This window comes from Protopterus annectens, chromosome 10.part0 (assembly GCF_019279795.1).
Source record: "Protopterus annectens isolate FY-2018-M chromosome 10.part0, PAN1.0, whole genome shotgun sequence".
In the NCBI taxonomy this organism is placed as follows: Eukaryota; Metazoa; Chordata; order Ceratodontiformes; family Protopteridae; genus Protopterus; species Protopterus annectens.
The window spans coordinates 1303738676-1303764659 of NC_056744.1; positions in this window are offsets into that span (position 1 = coordinate 1303738676).

Genomic DNA, 25984 nt, shown 5'->3' on the forward strand with positions numbered 1-25984 from the left:
TCTATATGTCCAATTGCATTTATTACTGTAATTCACCACTTTTTCTCCAAAAGTCACCAGTTTTAGGAGGAATTAAGAGGGACAGAGCTAAAATTTGAGCCCAAATCAGGGACAGTTGAGAGGTATGCTTGAGCATTCGGTTTTAATCTATTTATGATGAGACTGGGACATTACTCACGAAGGTCAGACATGCTAATATGGGTGTGGCCACAACCCTTCAGGTGTCAGTCAAAGCAGGAACACCCACACCTGTGCAGGTCTACATCTGTGGTGACCATTCTGCAAAGGACTTTTATAGGGCTGTCTCAGTAATTAAAGCTCTGAATGCTAGAAACCCTCGGATAGCACCCAGAGACAATATATAATACCTCACTGCATAAATCTACCCTGCAATTGATGTAAAATCCTCCCAACGCATGCAGAGTCCCAAAACAACTACCTCATTGACAGAGAACCTTTGCAGGTGCTACTGGTTTCTGGTATAAAAAAACAAATAAAACATTTTCTGGTAAATACATAACTACCACATTAAAAACAAAAAAGAAAAAAAATCTTCTTAGTGTCACAGCTTTTAGTATGACCTAGGAAAGGGATGGGGGAGTACACAATCCACTTAACACCACTGTGAGATGTTTAAAATGCTACTACAGTGATGAAATGAAAGCCCTGACCAATCCCCCCATGTAATGCACACAGAGACAACATAATGCCTCACTGCAGACATCTGCAGCTACTACCTGTATCTGATAATCTTAACTGTTTGTGAGTCCCAAAATGTGGTGGAAAGACTGGCAGCAAAGCCCGTGCAAAGGCTTAGAATTGTTCATCATGAGCTGGACTGTAGTTCCCATTTGGTCGTGTCCATAGACTACTGTGAAAGGGTAATTACACTGAATGGGTTGGTGCTAGAACACCTCTGTATTTGGCAGCTGTACTTGAATATCTAACAGCAGAAATTCTAAAGTTAGCTGGTAATGCATCTCCAGACAATAAGAAAAACTGTATTATTCCGAGGCATCTGCAATGCGTGTTTTTATAATTGTACATTAAATCGAGTGTTGTGTGCCCTACCTGTCTTGGTTCCACTGATTTTTCTTTTCTACATATATTTGTTTTTGAAGTTCACTGGTTTTACTGGCAGTTTGTCTGTTTGTTTCTTCTGTGATGCACTGATTAAATATCACATCTAGGTGGACACACTTAGGAGTGCAACCCCCAAATACTGCACAGCAATGCCAGCAATCCAATCACCTGGACTTGGAATTGAGCCCACAGTCTTCTGGTCTTCCAGCACTAAAGGAAAGCGTTCATCTTGTTGTGCTGCTGACAGTGTATGCATTCAAATTTTTTGTTCAAGAATTCTGGATATAGCAAAAGTAGTGGGGGAGACAAAATCAGGGATTATTTTGAATATTATACTTGACTCACTTAAGTTAATAGAAAATCAGGTTTTTCATCAATGTGTAGTTTCTAAACAATAAGAAATATGAAACTATAATGTCTAGCATTATTAAATTCAGTGATGGGGTACAAGGAAAAATGAGAAAAGTCATGGACTTTTTGCAAACGGAAAGATTAAACTACAATGTTGTGTGATCACATACAATTTATGTTGCTTTTTTCTCTCAGATGATAAAACAATTCTGTATGCACATATATTTGTGAATGTGCCCGGAATACTTAGGGGTTCATATTGCAACAACTTTTTATGAGTGAAATTAATACTTTTTATAGCTGCACATTGAGAAATGAAATTGCACAAACTCCACACTGGATGAAAAATACCAAAATTGTTTTAAAATGTGCACACACACACACCCGTGCATAGTCATATACCAGTGCATATGCATATGCCTATTTGGACCTCTTCAAGAGGAACCTTGACGATTGGATGGGAGAAAGGAAATTCACCCCAGGGATCACGTCAGTCACCTTGCTAGATAGGGGTCCAGGAAAGTAAATAATGTGGGAGGAAATAGCCAGGGAGTTGTTATGGCTAGGCTTGTATAGGCCCTAGGGCTGATAGCTTAGTACCAGCCTATGAACCTATGAAGCAAAGACTTGTGGACACACACACACACACACACACACACACACACACACACACACACACATACACACACACACACATATACACTGAAGTAAACATTTGCCCCTCTTCTGAAAAAAAAAAAAAAAAAAAAGAAAAAAGTAGACAGCACATACCTTCAGATGACCCTGGCAGCAACATGAATCCTTTTAAAGGGACAGTGGAAAAATACGAGGACAAATTTAAAAAGGTCCTGCAATATTACTCGACAGGTTATAGTTTTTTTTTCTTTTCATTCTTTGCAGCTAATCATGCTGCCAGCATTGTATCTGCATCTAGGCAGTCAATAAGATGCAGATGGGGCCAGTGGTGCAAGTTTCCTGGGTTTTTTTTGTCTTTTTTTCCATCTGCTCTTGTTACAGATTGCAATCCACTCAACTACCCTAAAAGAAAATTAAGAAATAATCTTGTTTAATTAAAATCAAGCCTGTTTATTTTCTGCTAATTATGGTTGAATACATTTTTTCAAAAATGGCACAGACCATAAGTCTGGTTCTGGCATCCTTGCATATTCCCAAAATAAATGTCTCAACTCACAGAGGAAGAATTTTAGCACTTATTACCAGTCTATGATGTTGTAAACAAAGTACCTCAATTTGTAGATAACCACCGTACTCAAAGGCAAGAAAAAGATGCCTAATTATATAGAAGAGGGTCCCATTCATAAATATTTTAGTTTCCTTATCAGATACAGACTCTCATCTCTAATAATTATTCTCTTCAGGAACAGTCAGAAAATACCCTATGCTGCATTTGTCCTTTAGGACTACATTTTCCTTTATTAAAATTATGGACCTCCTTTAAGACATATCCCATTAGATCCATTCAGTGATGTGCTCACAAGGATGTAACCTTAGACATTAGAAGTTCTGTTTAAACTCAAATCTTTCAGTGTTAGTAGAGTCAAATTCTATCTGGAGCAAGAAAGAGGTGGCTTGAAAATCCTTGATGTGGAATTGGAAGCTCTTGCTTTTATTTAGAACCATTCTGACTATACATTTTTCCAGAGTTTTAGAACTGTTTTAATCATACTAGTTCATTTGAACATGGGAGACATTGCCACCATCATGGTAAAGGGTGTTTAGGGGGGACATGGTAATGACTGGGGTTTTGTTCAATAAGATTCCAACTCACATGAAATGAAGAGGGCAAATAAGGACATTTTGCTGTAACATGAAGGACTTTCTGGATTACACCAGAAAGGTTTTTTGTCCAATTCTTGAAGCAGAAGTTCTCCAAGGTGTCCATGGGGTAGCTGAGATACGTAACATCTGTAAGCAATATGATAAGGTTGTCTCTGTAAGCAGAAAAAGGAAATATAAATGTTGCAGTTGGTAAACAGTGCCAACAGCTGACAGGTGCTTGAACATTGTTTAGGGAGGTATTTTCAGCACTTGGTGGTAGAGTAATCTTCAGAAGAAATAAAGAAATTCATGAGGACCTGAATCAGGAACAATAGTAGTCAGCCTATGATGTTGCAAAGCTAATCAGTACTTATGAATCAGTGAAGTTCACAATTCAGCATATCCTTCTCTGGTGGCTAGGTTGTTGGAGGATGCATACATACATACATATTTTAGAACACCAGAATCACTGATGTGGGATGCCTGGGGAATGAATTTTTATCTCTGCTGGTAATGTGCCTCTGTTCACACTCTCTAATGGTATTAGCTCAACTGATCACAGAGCTGATGAATGTGGCAGTCTCACTGTCTTCTCACATTGTTTAATATTTGGGGTAACCTCCATCCCTTTAAGTTGAGGAACAGATATTCTAGGCTTTGTTTTGTTGCTAGCTCATGTCTTTCAAAAATTGATTTCTAGACATTTGTAGCAGCCACTGGAATGGGGAAGATCATCAGGGCTTCTAAGTTGCAGCATAGAGTCCCTTCTTGTGAGGAATGATAAAATAAGACCATCTTCTGGAAAATGGCAGGCTGCTGAGGTCTGTTTTCTTTTAGACATACAAGAAATACACTCTGGATGATATTCTATGAATGCACAATGGCGTGATAAAAGGTGACCCAAATGGCCTGTGCCCTTTTCACATTGCTGAGTTTATATATGTAGCTGATTTTATATAGATATTTATAAGTAGGTATTATCTTTTTGTTCATTGTTTAGTTTGTGTTATAATCTACGTGGGTCATAAATGTCTGAATAGTTAAATATTTATCCAGTGAAATGACTCAGACTTTGACTGGTTTGTATTCTTCACTGGAAGAGTAGCAGTCATTTATAATAAAGACTTAGCCTTTCTTCCATCAATCTTATAAATCTAGTCACAACAAATTTAAGATATCATAAGTGTTGCATAGTAACAATCAAACACAAGTTTTAAGGGCTTCAGTTGCAGTTTTAGGAAAAAATCAAGTAATGGGTACCAAAGAAGTTGAGGCTTTGCCAACCATTCTTTAACTCAATGCCAAGTATCAGAGCTCCTTGAGATGGGCAAAAATTCACCTAGGACTAAGTGCTGACCTTCAGTTATCCTAATGTATTTGACTTGAAAAGAGATAATTTAAATGGCCAACTCAAAGACCACACACTCCCATTAGGACTAGCAACACTAATAACCATAGTTTTATACATCAATGAGTGCATGACTGGCCAACTGTTAAGCTAATAACCATGGTCTTGTACATCAGTGAGTGCATGATTGGCTGACTGTTAAGCTAATAACCATTGTCTTATATATCAGTAAGACCGTGACTGGCTAACTGTTACATCAATAACCATACCCTTAAACATCAGTAAGTGCACAATTGGCTGTTACTCTAATAACCATAGTCTTATATATCAGTGACTGCATGATTGGCTGACCATTACATTAATAACCATAGTCTTAACCATCAATGAGTGCATGATTGGCTGACTGTTGTGCTAATAACCATAGCCTTACACATCAGTGAGTACATGATTGGCTGACTGTTACACTAAGAACCATAGCCTTACATATCAGTGAGTGCATGACTGGCTGACCATTACACTAATTACCATAGTCTTAGCCATCAATGAGTGCATGATTGGCTGACTGTTACACTAAGAACCATAACCTTACACTTCTGTGAATGCATGATTGGCTGACTGTTACACCAAGAACCATAGCCTTACACATCAGTGAATGCATGACTGGCTGACCATTACACTAATAACCATAGTCTTAACCATCAATTGTTATGCTAATAACCAGTCTCACACATCAGTGAATGAATGACTGCCTGACTGTTTTTGAGTGGTTGCAGAAGAGAACCTGGTATTGATTTTGACCTCTATAATTTCTTACATATAATTTCTTAAATTAAATGTGAAGTTAACTGTCCTACCATATAGTTTCTGACTCAGATTTACTGCTGTAAGTATAATTTGTAAATGTAATTTTGCACTTTTAAACTAGATACGTTTGATCACTTAACTTCTTTATTAAAGTAAATCTCTCTGCTATTTATATTCACTTTATTCCATGCCATTACTGTTAAAACTGTATAAGCACAACTTGTACTGTGTCAGACATCTTAAACTCACTTCTAAATCATGACAGTGATAGCATTGCCATAAATGTATCAATAATAGGCTCATAGGTTCATAGGTGTGTACTAGGCTAATGGCCCTGGAGCCTTTACAAGCCTAGCCCATAGAAGTGCCCCGGCAAAGTGACGCCCAATGTTAGTTCCCAGTGCCTCTATCAAGTAGAGCCACTGGAGTGGTCCCTGGGGTGAAATTTCTATTTCCCATCCACTGATCAAGATTTCTCTTGAAGAGGGCCAGTGAGGTGCTATGCTTGACATGTATGGGAAGTTTCTTCCAGAGCATGGGCAGTCTCTGGGTTATGAACCTGTCCCTCCAGCATGTTCTGTTGATTGTGGTAATAAGGTTGAGGCCTCTAGAGCATGTGGTGCGGAGGGATTGAGATTTCTTTAGATGTAGCATTTCTAACACAGCTGGGTCAGACATGGCTTTGTAAGTCAAGCATAGATCGCCTCTTAGTAGATGATATGAGACAGAGAACAGCTGGAGTTTTTTGAATCTGTCCATGTAGGACATGTGTTTAAGGCCTAGGATCCTCTTTGTGAGGTACTTTTGTGGCCTTTCCAGCTGTTGCATGTGTCTAGTGAGATGCATGCCAAATGGGGCATTATACTCGATGACTGGCCTAATGAGGGAAGAGTAGAGAGAGATGATGACCTCTTTCTTCCTAGATGCAAAACCCTTGGTAATGAGATGTGCCACATAGAAGGACTTTCTGACCACAGTGGCAATGTGGTGGTTGAAGGAGAGGTTGCTGTCAACCTGTGTCCCCAGATCTCTTATAACGCATTCAGTGTTCAGTGGGAACTGAGTTTTTCCCAAAGGGGATGATTACACATTTTTTGGCATTAAGCTTAAGGCCATAGTTTCAACACCAGTCACTGGTCTTAGTGAGGCCTTTCTGTAGGATGTCTACATTACTTGGGGAGTTAATAATGGCTCGCAGCTTGCAGTTGTCTGCGAACTTGGTCAGCCAGAGTTCCTCTGTAATGGCCTGGACTTCTGAGAAGTAGATGCCAAACAGGAAAGGACCCAGGACCGATCCCTGTGGGACTCCTCTCATGACTGGTTGGCAGTCTGACTTGTAGTCTGGTACTTTCACACTATAGGTTCTATCTGTGAGCCAATTTGCACCCACCTAATGATATAGGGGTTGATGCCTAGTTTGGCATCAACCAAAGTAGGCATCAAGGAACATTTTATCCTCCAACCTGTTTTTCTGAATATCTTGAAGCAGGAATCCTTTAAAATGCAAAAGCATCATTAATTAGAGACACACACATTAGTATTTTGCTAGATGGGTGGCCTCAAGCTTAAACCCAAATTTTGCAAAGACCTGGTAAGATACAAGAACTGTGGGAGTTTAAATATAATCAACTAGGTCTAAATGCTTTTTTTAACCAGTGCCATGATGATTCTGGCTTACAGACTCAAACTTAATCTATACTCATTGTCTGTGTAGAGTTTTGTATGTTCTCCATTTATCAATTTGGGTTTTCTTGAACTACTCTGGTTTCCTCTCAACTCAAAAACATACACTGCTTGACTGATTTCACTAAGTTGTCCATGTATATTTTGGGAATTACCTTTACCTTCCTGGCCTAAGTTATAGCTGAAATAGTCTGATACAATCCAGTCTACTTGTGTGGTTAAAAATAACTAAAATACTTCCTGAGTTGAGTCCAGGAGCTCTGCACACAACAATACTGGGCAACATTAGGAGATGACAGGTAGTTTTGTTTTTGAAAGTAGTGACAGTGAATCAAATTAAGTGGTTGAACTGCTTAGTAACTGAAAACTGGTATTGAACAGTCTTGTTTTCAGTTAGTGACAAATAGATTTTCCTTACAGAAGGCTGTCAATAGAATCAGGGAAATGTCTTTTTTTCTTAAGACATAGAATCCTAAGTTGGTTATAAAAACTGCGGAGGTACAGGTATTCAGCTACTCAGATATCTACATGTAAAATACTGTCACAGACTGTGTCTGCAAGAGTAAGTGCACCTCAGTTCTGTGTATTTATTTATTTATGCATGTATGCATGCATTTATTTGTCTGTTTTGTTTTTCCTTATAGGTTTTTGTTCCATGCTTGTTAACCATTGAGCAATCAGAAAATACATGCTCAAAGCTGCCCAAGGTGTAAGTCTGGAATGGGACAGTGCAAGGGATTTCACACCCACCTATACAAGTGACATTGCCTTCAATCTCTCCACCATATTTATAAGTATATATTATGAGGTCCATAAGGAACTACAAATAGAACATACATTTGGAAAAAAAGGAGAGGTGTGTGGGATAAGCCAGCTCATTACTCACCCTCCCTTGCTGAGTGCTACTGCCCTGGCCACTAATCAAATCCAGGTCAAGTATGTGAAAATCATGTTTCCATTCCTCTGTGCCACAGAACTGGGCATGTAGTCACAGTTTTGCAGTTTGTTATACTATTTTACTAGGCAAGCTTTACATACAGGAGTGGTTAGGTGCTGGCATGTAGTCATCTGTTGAAAGTTACACTTTTTAACAGCACTGATTATGCATGTGGCATTTAACAGAATTCTGAGCTCAGCAATGCATGGAAGATCTTCTAGTGAAATATAGTACTTTTGACTGAATCTAAGCAAATGGGCAACATCTGTCCCATCTATTAATTTAGCCTGTTTCATAAAATGCTTTCTCACTTGGTACCTTAAATCATCACAGAATATATGGCTATTTTCCTGTCTGCTGAAATAAGTAATGAATTAGGTAAAAACATTTATCTCTGTGAGAGAATTTCTGATTTATATTTTACTGGTCCTTAGGGATACATGCTCCTTCATTTGTCATAGACCCCTGCTAAATGCTCTTACTCTACAGGTCCATCAAGGTATGTACGACATTACGGGAGGAGACTTGTTTCCAGCTCAAATGTACTAATGTTTTTTTGAAGAAGAACATGACACTTTTCAATGAAATTATATCTAAACCTGTAAGGTTTCATATGCTATGATGGAGGTAGGTATTTTTCTTAGAAGCAAACCAGCTCAGACACACTACGAGTCTAGAGACAAGTTACATCAGGGTGCACTACAAGTACCTGACCATGTGTACTCAAATTAATCTCACTTTTAAAATTGGAAATGTTCAGTTTGGGTAAGACTGAATATATCCTCAAAATGGGGGGTATGGAAGTATGCTCTTACTAGGTGATGGTGTGATCTCAAAGTAGTTACATAGGTTCATATGTAAGTACCAGACAAGCTGCCCCATTGGGCATTTTAAGCCAAGCCAATGTCTCTTTAGGTGTTTGAATTAACCTATCCTGTTTGTGTTAGATTGGCCACACCCATCTTCCGATGCATAATTATATATTACCCCTAGTGAGAATAACTGGGATAAGAAAGGGATGATCAGTCTCAAGGGATTTGAGCCCAAGCCTTTCCTAGTGACATTCTCACTACCAGTTTCTTAACACACTGAGCCACAGTAGGACTTCCAAGATGGTTACACACTGATCAACAGCTTAACTTCAGCTCCTCCAGTGTGAAAACAGATGTTGAGACACTGCAGCTAGAGTTATTGTCAACTTGGATAAAATTCAGTTACTGGCTACTAAGTACACTGCCTGGATGCCTGCAAAGAAGAAACTAAGACAGCCTGAAAGAAAATCAGCCAGAAAAGGAGAAGAAAAAATCATGACAGGGAAGAATTCTGCAGCTGCTCAGCAAAAACCGGTTTAAGCTCCAGCTTTGGTACAAGACATGGCTTCTTGTAATCTATAGGGAAAAAAATTAGTCAAATGTGCTGAAAGTTGATTAAACTAAATGAAACACTGAAGAACTATATCAACTTGAACAAAAAAATGCTGGAAAAAAATGGAACACGTTTTAATTCAGATGAGCTCTAAACTGCAAAATCAGAGGTTGAAATGATGAAAAGGCTAGCGGAGTATGAGATTGCTCAAGAAGAGATTTTTCAAATAAATGGCAGACTTAGAAGACAGTGCACATAGGTGAAATCTGATATTTTCTGTTGCACCAGAGAAACTAAAAGGAACAGACTGTATTAATTTTATGAAGGTACAGATAAGCAGCTGGATTGGTATTTCACAGCAGGAACTGTAAATTGAAAGGGAACACTGTGTGTATGCTCCAAATATGACCACGAGAAAGCAGCAAAGACCTTTATTAGTAAAGATGCAAACCTTAACAAGTCTCTCAGAAACGAATACAAACACCAACAGCAAAGTCCACAGCAGAGAAATGACAGGCTGCAGCAAACTGTAGTTTGAAGTCTTTTAATAACCTTTAAAACCCAAAAAACATCGAATATCTCAAGCGCTTTCGCCTGGTTCCTACCAGGCTTTATCAAGATACAAACATGAAAAAGTAATGCCCTTAAACACAATAACCATTGGTCACATGGTGTTTTTTTAATTGCTTCAATTTAAGTTAATTAGTCAGTCAGAATTACTTCAATTGAATTCCTTTAAAAAACAAATGTTAAAAACCTCACCCACATTTTTGCATTGCAAAATGTTTAACAAGCCATATACTTACAAAAAAACAATACATTAATACCAAAATACTTCCAAACACATTGTTCATTATTAAAAAACATTCTTTCAACCATATTATATTAATGTTCTATCTATAAAATTCTAAAAATATATATGTAATATATATATAACCATATATAACACTACAGTTTCGCTTTACGTAGTTTGAGCACACTTGAAATACTAATACTGTCATTTAAACCTGGGGACCTAGCTGCGTCTAATTTTAATTGCCATATAAGTTCTCTATATTCCAGGAATGTTTCCCAGACTCCTCCCCTAGGGTCCTGTGCAACCTGCTCCAGTACCATAAATTTAAGTTTCATATCAGGGCACTGTATATAGTGCTTATAAAAGGTGTTTGTGTCTTTCTTTTTAGAGATGTCATTTACATGTTCATAATTTTTTTGCCTTAAAGGCCTTTCTGTCTTCCCTATATAAAAACTCCAACATAGAACACAGATCCCCATATAAACCACACCCTTGGTTGCACAATTATAATATCCAGTTGTATGGACCTTAAAGTTCCTTGAAGGTATATATACACTACTATCATTAATAATCAGACAACACTGTCTGCAGGCATCACATTTATGTGTGCCTATTTTCGAAACAACAGCAAAATTAGTTGAAAGATGATTTTTACTTTCAAAAAGACCCTTCAAATTAATGTCCCTCTTTTTTACAAAACTTGGTTTCTCTGGAATAATGTCATGAAAATTCTCCTGAAGGGTCAAAACAGGCCAGTATTTCAAAACAATTTGTTCCAACTGCTCAGCGTCCCTAGTATAGGTGTAGACAAAGCTACTATGCCCATCAAATTGTTTTTCCTTCCTACCCTGCACATTGGGTAACAAACCCATGCCCAGTAGAGGGAAATACATTAACCCTCTGTTAGCCATCACTTCTTTTTGTAGATTGTTCACCAGCTTTAAAGGGTACCCCCTTTCTGCAAAAAGTTCTTTCAAAAAGTCCACCTCTTTCAAAAACAATTCATCCGTGCTCAACATTCTCGACGCCCAGATGAATTGTCCTTTCACTATTTCTTTCTTTTGGAAAAAGGGATGACCACTCTCAAAGTGCAAATAAGAGTTGGAAAAAGTTGCCTTCCTATAAATCTTAGATTGAAAAATACCCCTTGTAAGATCCTTAACCAGTGTTACATCTAGATAATTAAGAACTTCATCACTCACAGTATGTGTAAAAGAAAGAAAATGTGTCAAAGCATTAATATAGGACATGAATTCTAAGAAATTTTCATAATTCCCTTCCCATAAAATGCAAATATCATCCAAAAATCATTTATAATGTACAATGTGTTTTGCCCAAACAGTTGAAAATATAAATTTGTTTTCCCAGTAATGTCACACTATGTTGGCAAAAGCTGAAGCACATGGGGTGCCCATCGCCACGCCCCTTCTGTCTGTAGACCTCACCATTAAAATAAATAAAGTTATTTTTAAGAATAACTTCCATAAATTCCACCAATAACATAACTATATTAGCACTCAACCCTGATTGTGTAGCCAGCACTTCATTGAACCATTCAATCCCCTTTAAATGTGGGATACTTGGAAATAATTCCACAATGTCAATAGAAACCAATAGACAAGTACGTTTAAAGAAATTCTGATCCAAACCTTTTAAAAATTCCCAGGAGTCTTTGCATACATGTTCCAAGGACATGACAAATTTTTTAACAGTCTGGTCAATGAATTTCCCTAATGGCTCTGTAATACTACCGGACCCTGCCACAATTGGTCTAAATCTTAATGAGTCCAAACCCTTATGGACCTTAGGTATACCAAATATTATCGGTGTCTTAGGTTTATCCACATTCAAGAAGTCAAATAATTTTTCATTGATAGCTCCTTGCATTAACAAGTCAAACAAATCATATTTAATTTTGGCATACGCTATGTTGACTTTGTTTCTAGAGACTAACTCATATTGTACACTATCTTGCAACATGCTAAGAATCTGCATCTCATACGCACAATTATACATTAAAACTATCCCTCCACCTTTGTCAGGTTTCATTACTCTTATCCCTTCATCCTTGAGCAAATAAACAAGCCGCTGCTGGTCAAAAGATAAGTTGGGGATGTTGAACATGTATTAATAGCATGCTGCTTCCTTAGATCCATTTCCACTAATTCTTCAAATACTTTTAAAATTGGGTGGGTAGGGGGATTGAAGGTACTTACTCTGACAAATTGCTCATTCACTGTACCTGGCCTACCAAGTTCCAGAGATAAGTTCAACCGTCTAACAAAAAGTTTCAGATCTATTAATGTACTGGGTAAATTAAATGTACGTGAAGGTATGTAATGCAGACCCCTTATGAACAATTCAAAAAAGTCACCTGTAACATTAATGTCCATAAAATTGTAAATATTGAAATTGTTATTTGTAACTACCTCATAGTTGCCCTTTGGTAGCCCATCCAAAACGTAACCTATATCAGCAACTTCTATGCAGTTCAAATCCTTTATCTGCGTGGTCTGTTCCACCCTTGCTGGTAATAGGTTGTGCTTCTCACCCCCGGTCTGCCCTGGGGAAACTGAAAACCCTGCTGGATGTTTCTATTATCTTTTTGGGCTAGATGCTCGCTTCTCCTAGGAAGTTCAAGGGTATACACATCCATATTGTTGTTGTTATTAACATTACCAACCGGGTGAGTGCCCGTACCTTCAAGGTTGTTACCCCTCCCCCTGTTTTTACCCAGAGGTGGGTAGGCCAACCCATCCCTATATTCAACCAAGTCCCGTTCAAGTTTTCTAATCTTACGATTAGCTATTTTTAAACAGTGCAGGTCAACTTCCTCAAACACACCATCATAATCTTTTTTAATACCAAGAAAATTTTTGTCTTTAACAATACAGCCATTCAATTTGTTGACATCATCTAACAGATTTGCAACTTTTGCTTCATAGTCCTTGATCAAAAAATTCAACATCTCTAAACCAGTTTTGTCAAACAATTTTAATAAATCATTGTATAAATCCGTTCCTGGTAGAGCACTGTTGGGAAATTTGAAACAGCGTAGCCCTTTTGGTACTCGGCGTACCCTCACACATTCTTTCAAATGGTCAATCTCAAGCTGTAATGTTTTATAAGCATACAGCTTGTCGCTCAGTTTTTTAAATTCTTGGTCAGCACCCCCACTCTGGTTAGAAAAGGCTGAAACAGTACCTTTTTGAAACGTAAACTGATGCAAACCTACTAGCAGAAAGAGTTGATCTTGACAAAACTGTGACAAAAGGGCAAAGTATTGAAAGTTGGACACAAGAGTGTGTTTGGGGAAAATGATTATTCACTGTACACCAGGCAGAAGAGAAACACATTTATTCCAGTAATCAGGGAATCTTGAGAGGCAGGTATGAGATTCAAGCTGCTGTATCCAGCTGTCTTCAGAATATTTTTTCCTGAAAGATCAAAGTCATTTTTAAACACCTTTGTTGAATTGTCACTTGTGACATAGGCAGACTTTCATTTATATAAAAGTAAATCACACCATATTAAAAAGGTCTTATTTACAAACATTATACATCACATATATTGTTCTATAGAATATAATCAAACCATCATCAAACAAAAATTGTTCGATTCCTGCCTTCTCTTAAATCTCATTCCTCCTCCAAAATATTTTTCTGCATGTACTGCTCCCACAATGTTCATTGTTTCTATGTAATTTACTCCTACCCTTTCCTAAAGATCATCCTTCCTGTCCTTATTTTTTTAATAAGAAATATCCTTGTTGAATTATGACTTATAACATAAGCAATCATACATTTATCTAAATGAAAATAAACCATATTGACATTTTCAGTTGCAAATATTATGCATCACATATAATCTTCTATACAGTCATTATCAGTGAAACACGACTTATCTCATTAAATTCCTGCTTTCCCTTAAACCTCATTCCCCCTCCAAAATATTATTCTGCATGTATTGTTCCCACAATTCCCATTTTTCTATGTAATTTGCTCCTACCCTTTTCTAAAGGTCCCACTTCCAGTTCTTTTATCTCTGTTACTATATTCACTACTTCTAGTATGGTTGGCTTAACTTTGATTTCCGTTTTCTAATAACTGTTTTTTTTGGCAACCACCAGAATTAAATTCAGCAAAGCGTTACTATGTCTAGGCAATTCTGATTCTGCATCACAGCTTAAAAAATTAATTTCCTTAGCTACACCAGTTTGTTCACCCAGTATTTCTGATAAAGTATTTGTTAGGAATTTTGAAAGTCTAAGGCAAAAAGAAAAAAACTGCAATAAACCATGTTCGAGTCCAGGTAGAACAACAGAAACAACATGAACAGTAGAAACGTTCACAATTTTAATAAAACAAGCAGGCAAAGCTTTCAGGTACTGAGGAAGGGGAAACCTGAAAGCGTTGCCTACTTGTTTTAGTAAAATTATGAACATTTCTACTGTTCATGTTGTTTCTGAATTTTGAAAGTCTGCCAACTCAATACACTCTCAACAAATATATTCCCAATGATTTCTTCATTCCCCATCACACCTCTAACATTTGCAGTCTAGCAGAGGAAAAATTCTTTTGAGTCTGCTTGGGGTATAAAAATACCTGTGCAAACACTTCCAAGCAAAGGTCTTAAATCTTCCCATTATTTAATTGTGAACTGCTTATCCAACCTCTCTACCCAATCCTTTCGAACCTCTTCTGATTGATCCCTATAGTTATCATACAATATTTTACACGCCCTACTAATTGTCCCTTTTTTAACAGCAATTTCTGTTGTAGAATCAATTAAAAACTCAACCAGTGCAGTTCTTTCATTTAGGATTCTCCTATCCTTATCTCATTGTCTATAATCTGATATCAATCCCTGATAGGTAAGGCAATCACTAGCCTGCAATCCAATTGTCTTCCTGGCCTTTTCCAATTCTATTACCTTTCCTTTTCTAATCACTTTTTCCCAATTCCTTGGTTCCTTTGCTAGCTTCCTCCAGTAAATTTCAGCCCCTCTTGTCTAATCTGGGAACCCCAAATTGAAGTCAGCTCTAATGGCAGAATCTCCTTTCTAAATTCCCAAATCTCATATACTTAGTTTTTGATGCATTTATCAGCGTATTATTCTCTTGTGCTCAAATGGTCAGTTTAGTCAAGTTATTTTGCAGACATGCCTTATCTGTAACACTTGTAATCAGTTTACCTAATTTTAGGTCATCAGCGTATAGACTGTAGAACACCTCAGATGAAAAAGTTAGTTCTGAAAGATACAAAAGTGCATAGTCATCCCCTTTGTAAAAAACAAAGTACCCACAAACTACCACATAGGTGGTAGCCCCCTAAATACGGAAGACATAATAAGGGATCTGGAGACCCAAGTAGATAGTAACCTCTCCTTTGATAATCACATTACCAAAGTGGTTAGAAAATCCTTCTGTGTGGCCCACCTAATCACAAAAGGGTTTGCATCCAGATCGAAAGAGGTCATTGGGCCCCTCTATGCATCACTCATCAGACCCATCATAGAGTACAATGCCCCATTTGGGATGTACCTTACAAGACACCTGCAACAACTGGGAAGACCACAGAAGTACCTCACCAAGAGGATCACTGGCCTCAAGCAGATGCCCTATGCAGCTCAACTGAAGAAACTCCAGTTGTACTCGGTTGCATACTGCCTACTCAGAGGTGATCTCTGCCTGACATATAAGGCCATGTCCAACCCAGAATTGATGGACATGCTCCACCTAAAGAAAACCATATCCCCTCGAGCCACACACTCCAGGGATCTAAACCTCACCACAACAATAAATAGGACATGCTGGCAGGATAGATTCCTGTCCCAGAGACTTCCCATGCTCTGGAACAAGATTCCAGTCTACATTAGACAGAACTCCTCGCTAACCCTCTTCAAGAGAAACCTTGACGAGTGGATGGGAAACAGAAAGTTTACCCCATGGATCACTTCAATGGCTCTGCTGGACAGAGGCACAGTTACTAATCTAAGGGGGTGGCAAAAGCCAACACACTCTGGCTAGGCTTATAAATGCCTTGTGACAGATAGTCTAGTACCTACCTATGAACAACCTAAACAAGTAAGGGCTAGGACCGAGTCCTGTGGGACACTCTGACTGTAACCAAGGATTTCACCTGTCCAGTTGCTGTATGATACTTGCCATGTCTTATTTGTAAGCCATGCAGCTATCCATCTTATCAAGAGTATATCAATACCTAATTGTACTAATTTATTGATCAGTGTTTTTTTGTATGACCCTGTCAAATGCTGATGTTAAGTCTATATAAATTACATCACAGCATAATTTTTCATTCATAGCTGTTATTATATTGTTATCGAACATCATGTTACAGGTGGTAATAGATCCATTTTCCACATATGCATGCTGATATATGGTTTCTAGTCCCAACCTATCCGGTTCTGACAATTACTTATCCAATATTACCTTCTCCATTACTTTTCCACAACATGAAAGTAGACTTAAGGGTCTGTATGATTCTGGGTTTGTCCTACTCCCCTTTCCCTTAAAGACAGGTTTAATAAGTGCATGTCTCCAATCTTGAGGAATCTCTCCATATTTATATGCCCTAGTGAATAATAGATATAATGGTAGTGTAAATTCTTGCTGAAGTGTTCTCAGGTCATTGTTACTAATTCAGTCTCCTCCCCTGTGCTTTCTTTGGATCCAGTTTGCACAGTTCTTTTTGATATAATCTAATTTGATTCCAGTATCTGGGGTAACCTGGATGTCACGAGGACAACTTATCACTCCTTTTGTGGAGCCAAATTGCTTTTCATAAGACTTTGTAAATATAACTATAATCTGTTGTGTCTGAGAATAAATTTTAGAATCTACACACAGTTTATCAGTTTGTACGTCTTTACTCCTGCCACATCTGATGTATCTATAAAAATGTTTCCTATTATGCTCAATATCTTTATATAAATTTTCTTCAAAATGTTCTTGATCTTGTCTCACACTATGTTTAATCTGTTTGCCCAGCTTGTTTATTGCAGTTTTCAAAGTTGTAGTTTGACCTCTCTTCCATTTCTTATATTTTTTGTCTCTAACCTTAATTAAATATCTTGTTCTTATGGAAATATATCCCACTGATGTTTTATGTCTATATCCTGATGTTAAACATTTTTTTGACTTTTTGCAAACAATTTCTTTTTCAAAACTTTCCAAATTCCATCTGCATTTTTTCCACCGAACACCTCACTCCAGTTAGTTTTACATAGTGACTGTTTTGCTTCCATATAATCTGTAATTAATCTTCTGTGCATTGGTTTAGATTTCAGTGTGGCAGAATTATGTAGTGCAAATTAACCTTAATAACCCCATGACCACTGCACATCAATGGTGGTAAAACTTGTCTTGAAGTTATAGTAACTTCTCTGGGAACACAAACAATATCTAGTATGTTCCGACCCCTAGTAGTTTTTTTTACAATATGAAGCATTTGTTGTTCCTGAATATACTCTGTGAATAATTTCTTTACTAACGTTGTTGAATCAATATTATTCCAATCTGTTTCTGGTAAATTTAAGTCCCCAGCTAATATTATTCTTCCCTCTTGTGTTTCATGTAAGAAATGTATGAATTCTTCTAGGTCATCTGCACTTGACTTTGGTGGTCTACACACTCCAACAATGTGTTCCAGGGTTGTCTTTATTGTAACAGTTATACAGTCTATAGTATTGGTGTTATCATTGAACAAGTAATAATCACAGGTCTCATAGCTATCTTTAATCCCTATCATAGCACCTCCACCTGATTGTTTTGTTAGAATGTCTGTTACAGTAAAAACATGTATATCCTGATAGAACTGGTTTTCAGTCATTGTTCTTTAACCATGTTTCACAAACTATAACAACATCAATCTTGTGGGACCGTAGCACATTTTCCAATAAAATCACTTTATTATTAATGCTCCTAGCATTAACAACCATCAGAGATGCATCAAGGGTTGCTATCTGTGAACTGTTAAATTTTTGAACTGGCAAAAATCCTGCCTAGTGTGTCAAATATTGCATAATATCTGCTGCAAAAATTCTCTTGCCTGGTCTTGACAAATGCACACCAAACTGTCAGAACACACGTGTGCCCAAAACAAGGCTTGGATGCTCTACCCATTTCCATTTCTTAAAACAGGATATTTTTTCCATGTAGGCATTTATCCAAAAAATCTTTTCGTTCACAGTAACCTGACTATCCCTTCTATAGGTGATTTTAGAAAAATATGTCCTAACACCAGTGCAAGCTACACTATCTAAAAGGGCTATCAGTTCCCGACTAACAGTCAGAGAATCTTTGTTGGTGACATCATTTGTACCAACATGAATAAAAACAGATCCATACTTCTTTACATTAAGGCATTCCAAGGCTTGTTTCACATCTTCTATTTTTGCTCCTGGTAAGCATAACACTACTCGATGTTTATTATCATCTCTGCAAATATAAGTATCAGTTCCTCTAATAACTGAATCTCCAGTTACTAGAATATCTTTGCTGGGCATCTCTGAAGAATCTTCAGCTTCTAATACAGTAATTTCTGCTCTGCCATAGATACCTTTATACCCCAAGCAGAATGCAAAGAATTTTTCCTCGGGTAGATGTCAAATATTGGAGTTGTGGTATGTAAGTGAGAGAGAGGTAGCTGGAAACATGTGTTTTGGGAGTGTAATGAGTTGGCAGACTTTAAAAAAATCCCTGTAGAGTACTCTGTCAGGAATTCTAGGTTAGCAAATGGGTGTAACTAAGGAAACAATTTTTTTGGATCTGGGACACAAGATCTGAATGCCTAGACATAGTAAGGCCTTGTTAAGTTTAATTCTGGTGGCTGTCAAAAAAGCAATTGCTAGAAAAAGGAGATTAAAATCTAAATCAATTATAGTTGAAGTAGTGAATATTGTAAAAGAGATAAAAGAACAGAAGTTGGGATCTTTGGAAAAGGGTAGGAGTAATGTATATACAAACAATAGAAATTGTGAGAACATACATGCAGAAAAATGTTTTGGAGGAGGAATGAGGTTTAAGAGAAGGTAGGAATTGAATAATTTATGTAATGTTGCCTATATTATAGAATATATAACAATATATATGATGTATAACATTTGTAAATGTGAACTTGTTAATATGGTTTGATTACTTTTATATAAATGTAAGTTTGCCTATATCCCAAGTGATAAATCAATAAAGGTACTAAAAAAGGTAAGCCACAGTAGCACTCAAGGTGACTGGGGCCCTGCAATGTTAACAAATGAAACTCCAGCATTAACCTGCTTCTCTATATGTATCAGTAAGTTTGTGAGCGGGAGTGAAGGTGAAGCCCCATACAGAAAACACTCATTTATTATAGGAGTTAGAGAGTTGATAAGGCTATTCTTGATGTATTGTCATAAGTCTCTTTCTGATTGCTTTACTGTGCTGCACTAGTTATGACATTTTGGTAATGTGTTTGGATTGTACTATGGTTTCACTGGGATGGAAATACAGTATATGGGTTTGAGGAGGTTTTTCTGTGGGTGTGTGTTTGTGCATGCCTGTGTCTGCATGTGTTTTCATTTATATTGTGTTAATTTAATGCAGATTCAATATAATATTTTGAATCTACTCATACCTTTTGATAACACACATTTCCCAATTTATCTTAAGAGGGTAGTTCAGCCCATTAACATTAATGGATGCAATTAATGCCATAGTTCATAGGTTCATAGGTGTGTGCTTGGCTAATGGCCCTGTGGCCTTTACAAGCCTAGCCACAGGATTACCCTGGCATAGTGCCACCCGACCCTAGTTCCCAGTGCCTCTGTAGAGTACAGTCACTGGAGTTATCCCCGGGGTGAATTTTCTGTTTCCCATCCACTCATCTAGATTTCTCTTGAAGAGGGTCAGTGAGGTGCTCTGCTTGACATGTATGGGAAGTCTGTTCCATAGCATGGGCAGCCTCTGGGTTATGAACCTGTCCCCCCAGCATGTTCTGTTAATTGTGGTAATGAGGTTGAGTTCTCTGGACCATGTGGTGTGGAGGGATTGGGATTTCTTAAGATGTAGCATTTCTAACAGAGCTGGGTCAGACATGGCTTTGTAAGTCAAGCAGAGATCACCTCTAAGTAGGTGATATGAGACAGAGAATAGTTGGAGTTTTTTTTAGTCTGTCTATATAGGACAAGTGTTTAAGGCCTGGGATTCTCTTTGTGAGGTTCTTTTGTGGCATCTCCAGTTGTTGCAGGTGTCTAGTGCGGTACATGCCAAATGTGGCATTGTACTCGATGTTTGGCCTAAAAAGGGAAGAGTAGAGGAAGAAAATGACCTCTTTCTTCCTGGATGCCAAACCCTTAGTTATGAGATGTGCCACATAGAAGGGCTTTCTGACCACAGTGGCAATGTGGTGATCAAAAGAGAGGTTGCTGTCAACCTGTGTTCCTAGATCTCTTATAATGCCTTCTCTGTTCAGTGGACTACCATCAATGTGGTAATTCATGGGAACTGGGTTTTTCCTAAAGGGGATGATGACACATTTTTTGGTATTGAGCTTAAGGTCATGGTTCTGACACCAGTTGTTGGTCACACTGCTGAGGCTATTCTGCAGGATGTCAGCATCACTTGGGGAGTTAATAATAGCTTTCAAGTTGCAATCGTCTGCAAACTTTGTCAGCCAGAGTCCGTTCGTGTTGGCCTGGACTTCAGAGAAGTAGATACCAAACAGGAAAGGACCCAGGACCGAACCCACTGAGACTCCACTCATGACTAATTGGCAGTCTGCCTTGGAGTCAGCTAATTTCACACTGTGTGTTCTATCTGTGAGCCAGTTTGCAACCCACCTAGTGATATAGGGGTTGATGCCATGCTTAGTGAGGTTTTTCTATGATTCCTAAGTGGGGAATGGTATCAAAAGCATTGGCCAGATCAAGGTAGGCTGTATGAACCACCTTGCCTTCACCCAGGGTTCTGATGACTGACTCAAAGAAGTCAACTAAGTTGAGCAGGCATGATCTACCCTTCATAAAACCAAACTGTGTGGGATCCAGAATTTGGGGATTCCCTATATCCTTGTTTATTAGGTCCATGATGATGTGTTCCACAGCTTTGCATATCAGACTCATCAGGCTAATGGGGTAATAGTTCCAAGGGTCTGTAGTCACTCCTCCTTTGTGGAGAGGGATGACTGTAGCAGTGCACCATTTGGCAGGGACAAAGCCTGAAGTGAGGCTGTTATCGAGCAGGACACACAGGTGAGGTGCCACTTCACTCTGTAGTTCATGTAGAACACAACCAGGGATATTGTCAGGTCCCATAGAAGCTGTATTCTTGACCATGGACAGTGCTGTTGTAACCTGTGCAGCAGTAATACTGGGTGCCTGGCAATCTATTGGTATTGTGGTTGGTCCTTTGGGGGGAAGAGAGGGGTAAAGTTGGCACTGAATCTGTCGGCCAGTATACTGGCAATATCTGCTGGCTCGGTATAGGAGGTACCATGGTGCAGTAGCTCAGAGAAAATCTGGTTATTGCTGTGGAGATTCTTTATATAACTATAGAAGGCCTTGTGGTTGTCTTTACTATCTGCTGCAGTTCTGTTTTCGTACCTAGCTTTAGAGGATTTGATGAGGGATCTCAACTTTTTGTTAAGACAGATAACGGAGTATTTTTCAGTCTTGGGACTTCACCTTATTCCACATCAGTTTCCTCCTTTTGTTGTAGAGTTTGTTTATGGCAGGGGACCACAAGATAGGCTTCCTTTTTTTGGAGGAGAGTGTCTTGGTTTTGTTTGGTATGGCGAGATCCATGCATTTGTGTACGTGTTTGTACAGTGCATTGGTGTATGATTCTGCAGTCACGCAACTATTCTCCATTTGCATGGGTGCCATGAAGTTAGCCACCTCTGTTTTTAGGATTTCAAAGTTAGCTTTGGAGAAGTTTTTCATGGTGGTTACCTTTGCTGGGGCGGTGGAAGGAATGTGGATTTTCAAGGTGATCAGTTTGTGGTTGGATCTAACCAGGGAGGAGCTGACTATTGGTGTAGAGCAATGGTTGCCCATGTTAGTAATGACCAGGTCAAGGATGTTGCTACCTCTAGTGGGGGTAAGAACAAGCTGGTCCAGGGCATTGGAATTAATGAACTCCACGAAACGTTGGGCAAGTGCATTGGTACATGAGTAGTTTATCCAGTTAATGGAGAGGTAGTTGAAGACAGTGTTAGATTGGGTCCTAATGTTCTCCAGGGTGATTAAGAACATGGAGTGTGAGTCCTGGGACATGGTTGGGGACCTATAGTAGGCTACGACCTGAATCACTGCCTTACCCAATGTTAGCTGCACCTGAAGTATCGCTGATGCATTATGTTGGGCTACCAGTCTGGAGGTGTGCACATCCTTTATGACTATGGAAACACCACCACCTTTGGAGCTTCAATCCAAGTTCTGGTGCCAAAAGGTGTGGAATGAGTTATAGTCTGGTAGTGCAGGGGTGCTTTCTGCTGCCCTGAACCAGGTCTCTGTTACAGCACAAATGTCAATGTTCTCCATTTTAAGGAGTGTCTCGAGTGAGTGCATTTTGAGATTTAGACTTCTAGCATTGAGCAACATGACCCTCAGATTGCATTTGTTTGTAGCTGTTATGGTGGTAATTTGGTCTTTGGAACACCACCTAAAAAAGGCACTATAGGGGTGGCAAGAGCCTTGGCCAGTATCCGGAAGCCCAGGGGTGACAGATGCAGGCCATCTCTGGCAAAGCATCGAGGTCAATCATGTCATCCCAGCAGACAGATACCGAATCCTCTTAGACTGATACCAGAAACTTAGCCAATTGTTGAAATCAATCATTTTCTGCTTGTACTGTGGTATCATTCTGCATGATGGTAGGATGCTGCTCAGGGGTAGCATCATACCTGCCTGGGCTACATAATCTGAGAGCTCCTCCATGTCTCTTTTCATGGAGTCCAGGGAGGTACGTCTCAAGTCATTCACACCCACATGTACAATGACAGAGTCATATTTGTACCTGTTATTGAGCAACCTCGGTGCTTGCATTATGTGTCAGATCCTGGCACCTGACAGGCAACTGACTGTTACTTTCTCCTTATTCAACCTAGTGAGTGTGACATCAGTGTGCCTCATTATTGAGTCACCTATGATAGTGTGTTGGGCATGCTGTTTTGCCTTAGGGGCTTTGGTTGAGGGGCACACTGTTTAGGAGAGTTATGTGTCTCGTGATTAGTGTTGTGCTGTGGTGGTCGAGTGGATTTCTGCGTTGGAGGTCTCTGTTGCTTGGGTAGATTTTTATTGAGAGCCTCCACAAAGGTGGGTGTGTGGTTTGTGTTTTTATGTGAAGGCAGTGCTGGTGTGTGTTCTGGAGGGCTATGTATTCCATGTGGTGTAGTCCAAGTGTTGACCTTCTCCTCTTGATCAGCTATTCCGGTCTTGGCTGGAGAGTGCATGGCTTCCAATTTGGATATATAAGTTCATCTCTCACAAGTCTGGGTGTTGGAATGTAAGAGAAGAGGGTTGTCGGTGTACATGAAGCAGTTGCTACATTGCCTCAGGATGCCCAAGTTCAGCAGGTTAATAGGAGAAAGCACAGGGAATTGATCTTTAGATATGCCTCAAGGGTTGGGCATTAATAACAAGTACTAGAGCTGTTTTCTTGTATAACGTTTAGTGCTGGTAGCACTTGTGTCCTACAATAATTGGTACACGAAGTCTGGTAAAGTGCTAGACTAATAAACTAGTATAAGTCCAGGAGAGGAGAGAACTAGTAGATCTAAGGGAAAAATTGAAGAGCAGATTCTGGCTCTGCTCAGAAGCTTTCATACAGTCCTGGATACAGAAAGTCTGTATCTGGACTATACTAGTTACAGGAAAGGTGGGAAACAGTAGCAAACATGGGCTTTTAAACCGGAAAGTTGAGAGAGCTGGAAAAACTGTACAAACGGCCAACTCTACAATCACAGCAACATACTACTAAATCATCTGAGCTGTGGAAATCACTGTTGCTTTTTCAAACTTATCATGCAGTCTTTAAATGTCAGTCCCAGGTCTTGAACCCAGGATCCTGTACACCATAGTCAAAGCAATTAACCAGTACACTATGCAAGTTAAATAATCAGCACTTGCAAGTCTTAAACCCAGGACCCTGCACACCATAACCGCAGCAATTTCCCACTAAGCCATCTGAGCTGGGAGGGTTTCAGAAACTGCGTGATCAGTAACATAGCTACTTCATCCTGGATTATACAAATGCCCTATGGAAATCCTGTCTGGAGCTTTATTAAAACCTACAGTTCTTTATCAGCTTTATTCAAAGAACCATAAAAATGGCAGGGGAAAATTGACATAATATCTTAGATCTTAATGCACCATGTTTGAATAGAAAAATATATATTATATCTCAAGCAGGGGAACTGGTACTCCCTTATTACCTAAGCAATGAAGTTTTGACTTGACTCAGAAATACAAGTAAACAGTAGATCCAGTCAAGTTGTTGGAATACTCAGACATAGAGCAAAAGATAGATTAAAATTTGTTCAACCACAGTCTGTTGAAAAACAGCTATTGTAAATAAACAGAACATGTAATGTATAATGTGTGTAAATGGAAACAGTGTTAATATGGTTTGTTTTCTTTTCTATTTATGTATGCATGCCTGTCTCAAATGATAATTTAATAAAGGGTTTAAAAAATAATAAAGGAATGTTCATACGTCACTACATAACCTCAGATAATCTAAACTGTATTTCTGTAGCACGGCCTTATTATTTTAGCACCTCCAAGGCCCATTAGTGAATACAGGAAAGTAAAAAAGGAGGAGAAGGGAGAAAAATGTCATCTCTCATCTTGATTAATACAAAATGGGACCTGTAATCACATCATCTAAAGAGCAGTGCATTGTTGGTCACCTAATGCCTTTCAAGTTCCCTTCCCTCTAGAGTACGCCATGCCTTAGACTCTGACAGTAGCAAGAAATAATTCCATTTTAATCTCAGTAGCAATCTTGAATAACAGTATAGCTATTCATCCTCCCCTCATAAAAAACACAACCAACTGATGTAAAAAATGTCTAGTAATCTTCTCTGGAGCAATGCATGTTGTACTAAATAGTCATGGAAACTATTAAATACCTGTAGTAGGGACACAGGTCCCCTAAAATTCTTCTTTACACTACAATCCTATCCTGTTTTACCAATGAAAAGCATTAAGCATAATGACTGGACAATCATGCAATAAGCTCAACTTTTCAAACAACTGAATATCACATTTTTTAATTCTAATTCAGTTTCAAAAGGACCAACAACACTTAAAGGTAATATTAAATGGAGCCCAAACTTTTAAAGAAGTGTCAGAACAAGGAAAATATATTTGTGGAAAAAATGAGAAATAGACTATTAGTCAATTTTTATATTGATTGAAAATATATATCTTAAGGAGTTGAAGCATGTAAGCAATCTTAAACACCGATGGGTGCATTTACTAAACAGCTTAAAAGACCTTATAGAATTTTTCTACTTTAAAATTTTGCAGTACGTGAAGATTAATAAAAAAATTGGGTTCTAACCAATATCAAAGGTTTATTAATACCAAAGCTCCCATCTGTAGTTGAGGCCACTAATGCAACCCAAGGTATCATAGCTCACCCTCCTCTTCAAATATTTTTTTTTCTGCAGCCTTTTAAATTTATTGTACAAAACAAAGATTGGAGAAACTAGTAGACCTTTAATATAGAGTATATCTTTAATTTGTAAACAATAATTCTTCAGTGCTAAACCATTTTCTTCTCATATTTTTCATAATATTGTGTGTGTGTGTGTGTGTGTGTGTGTGTGTGTGTGTGTGT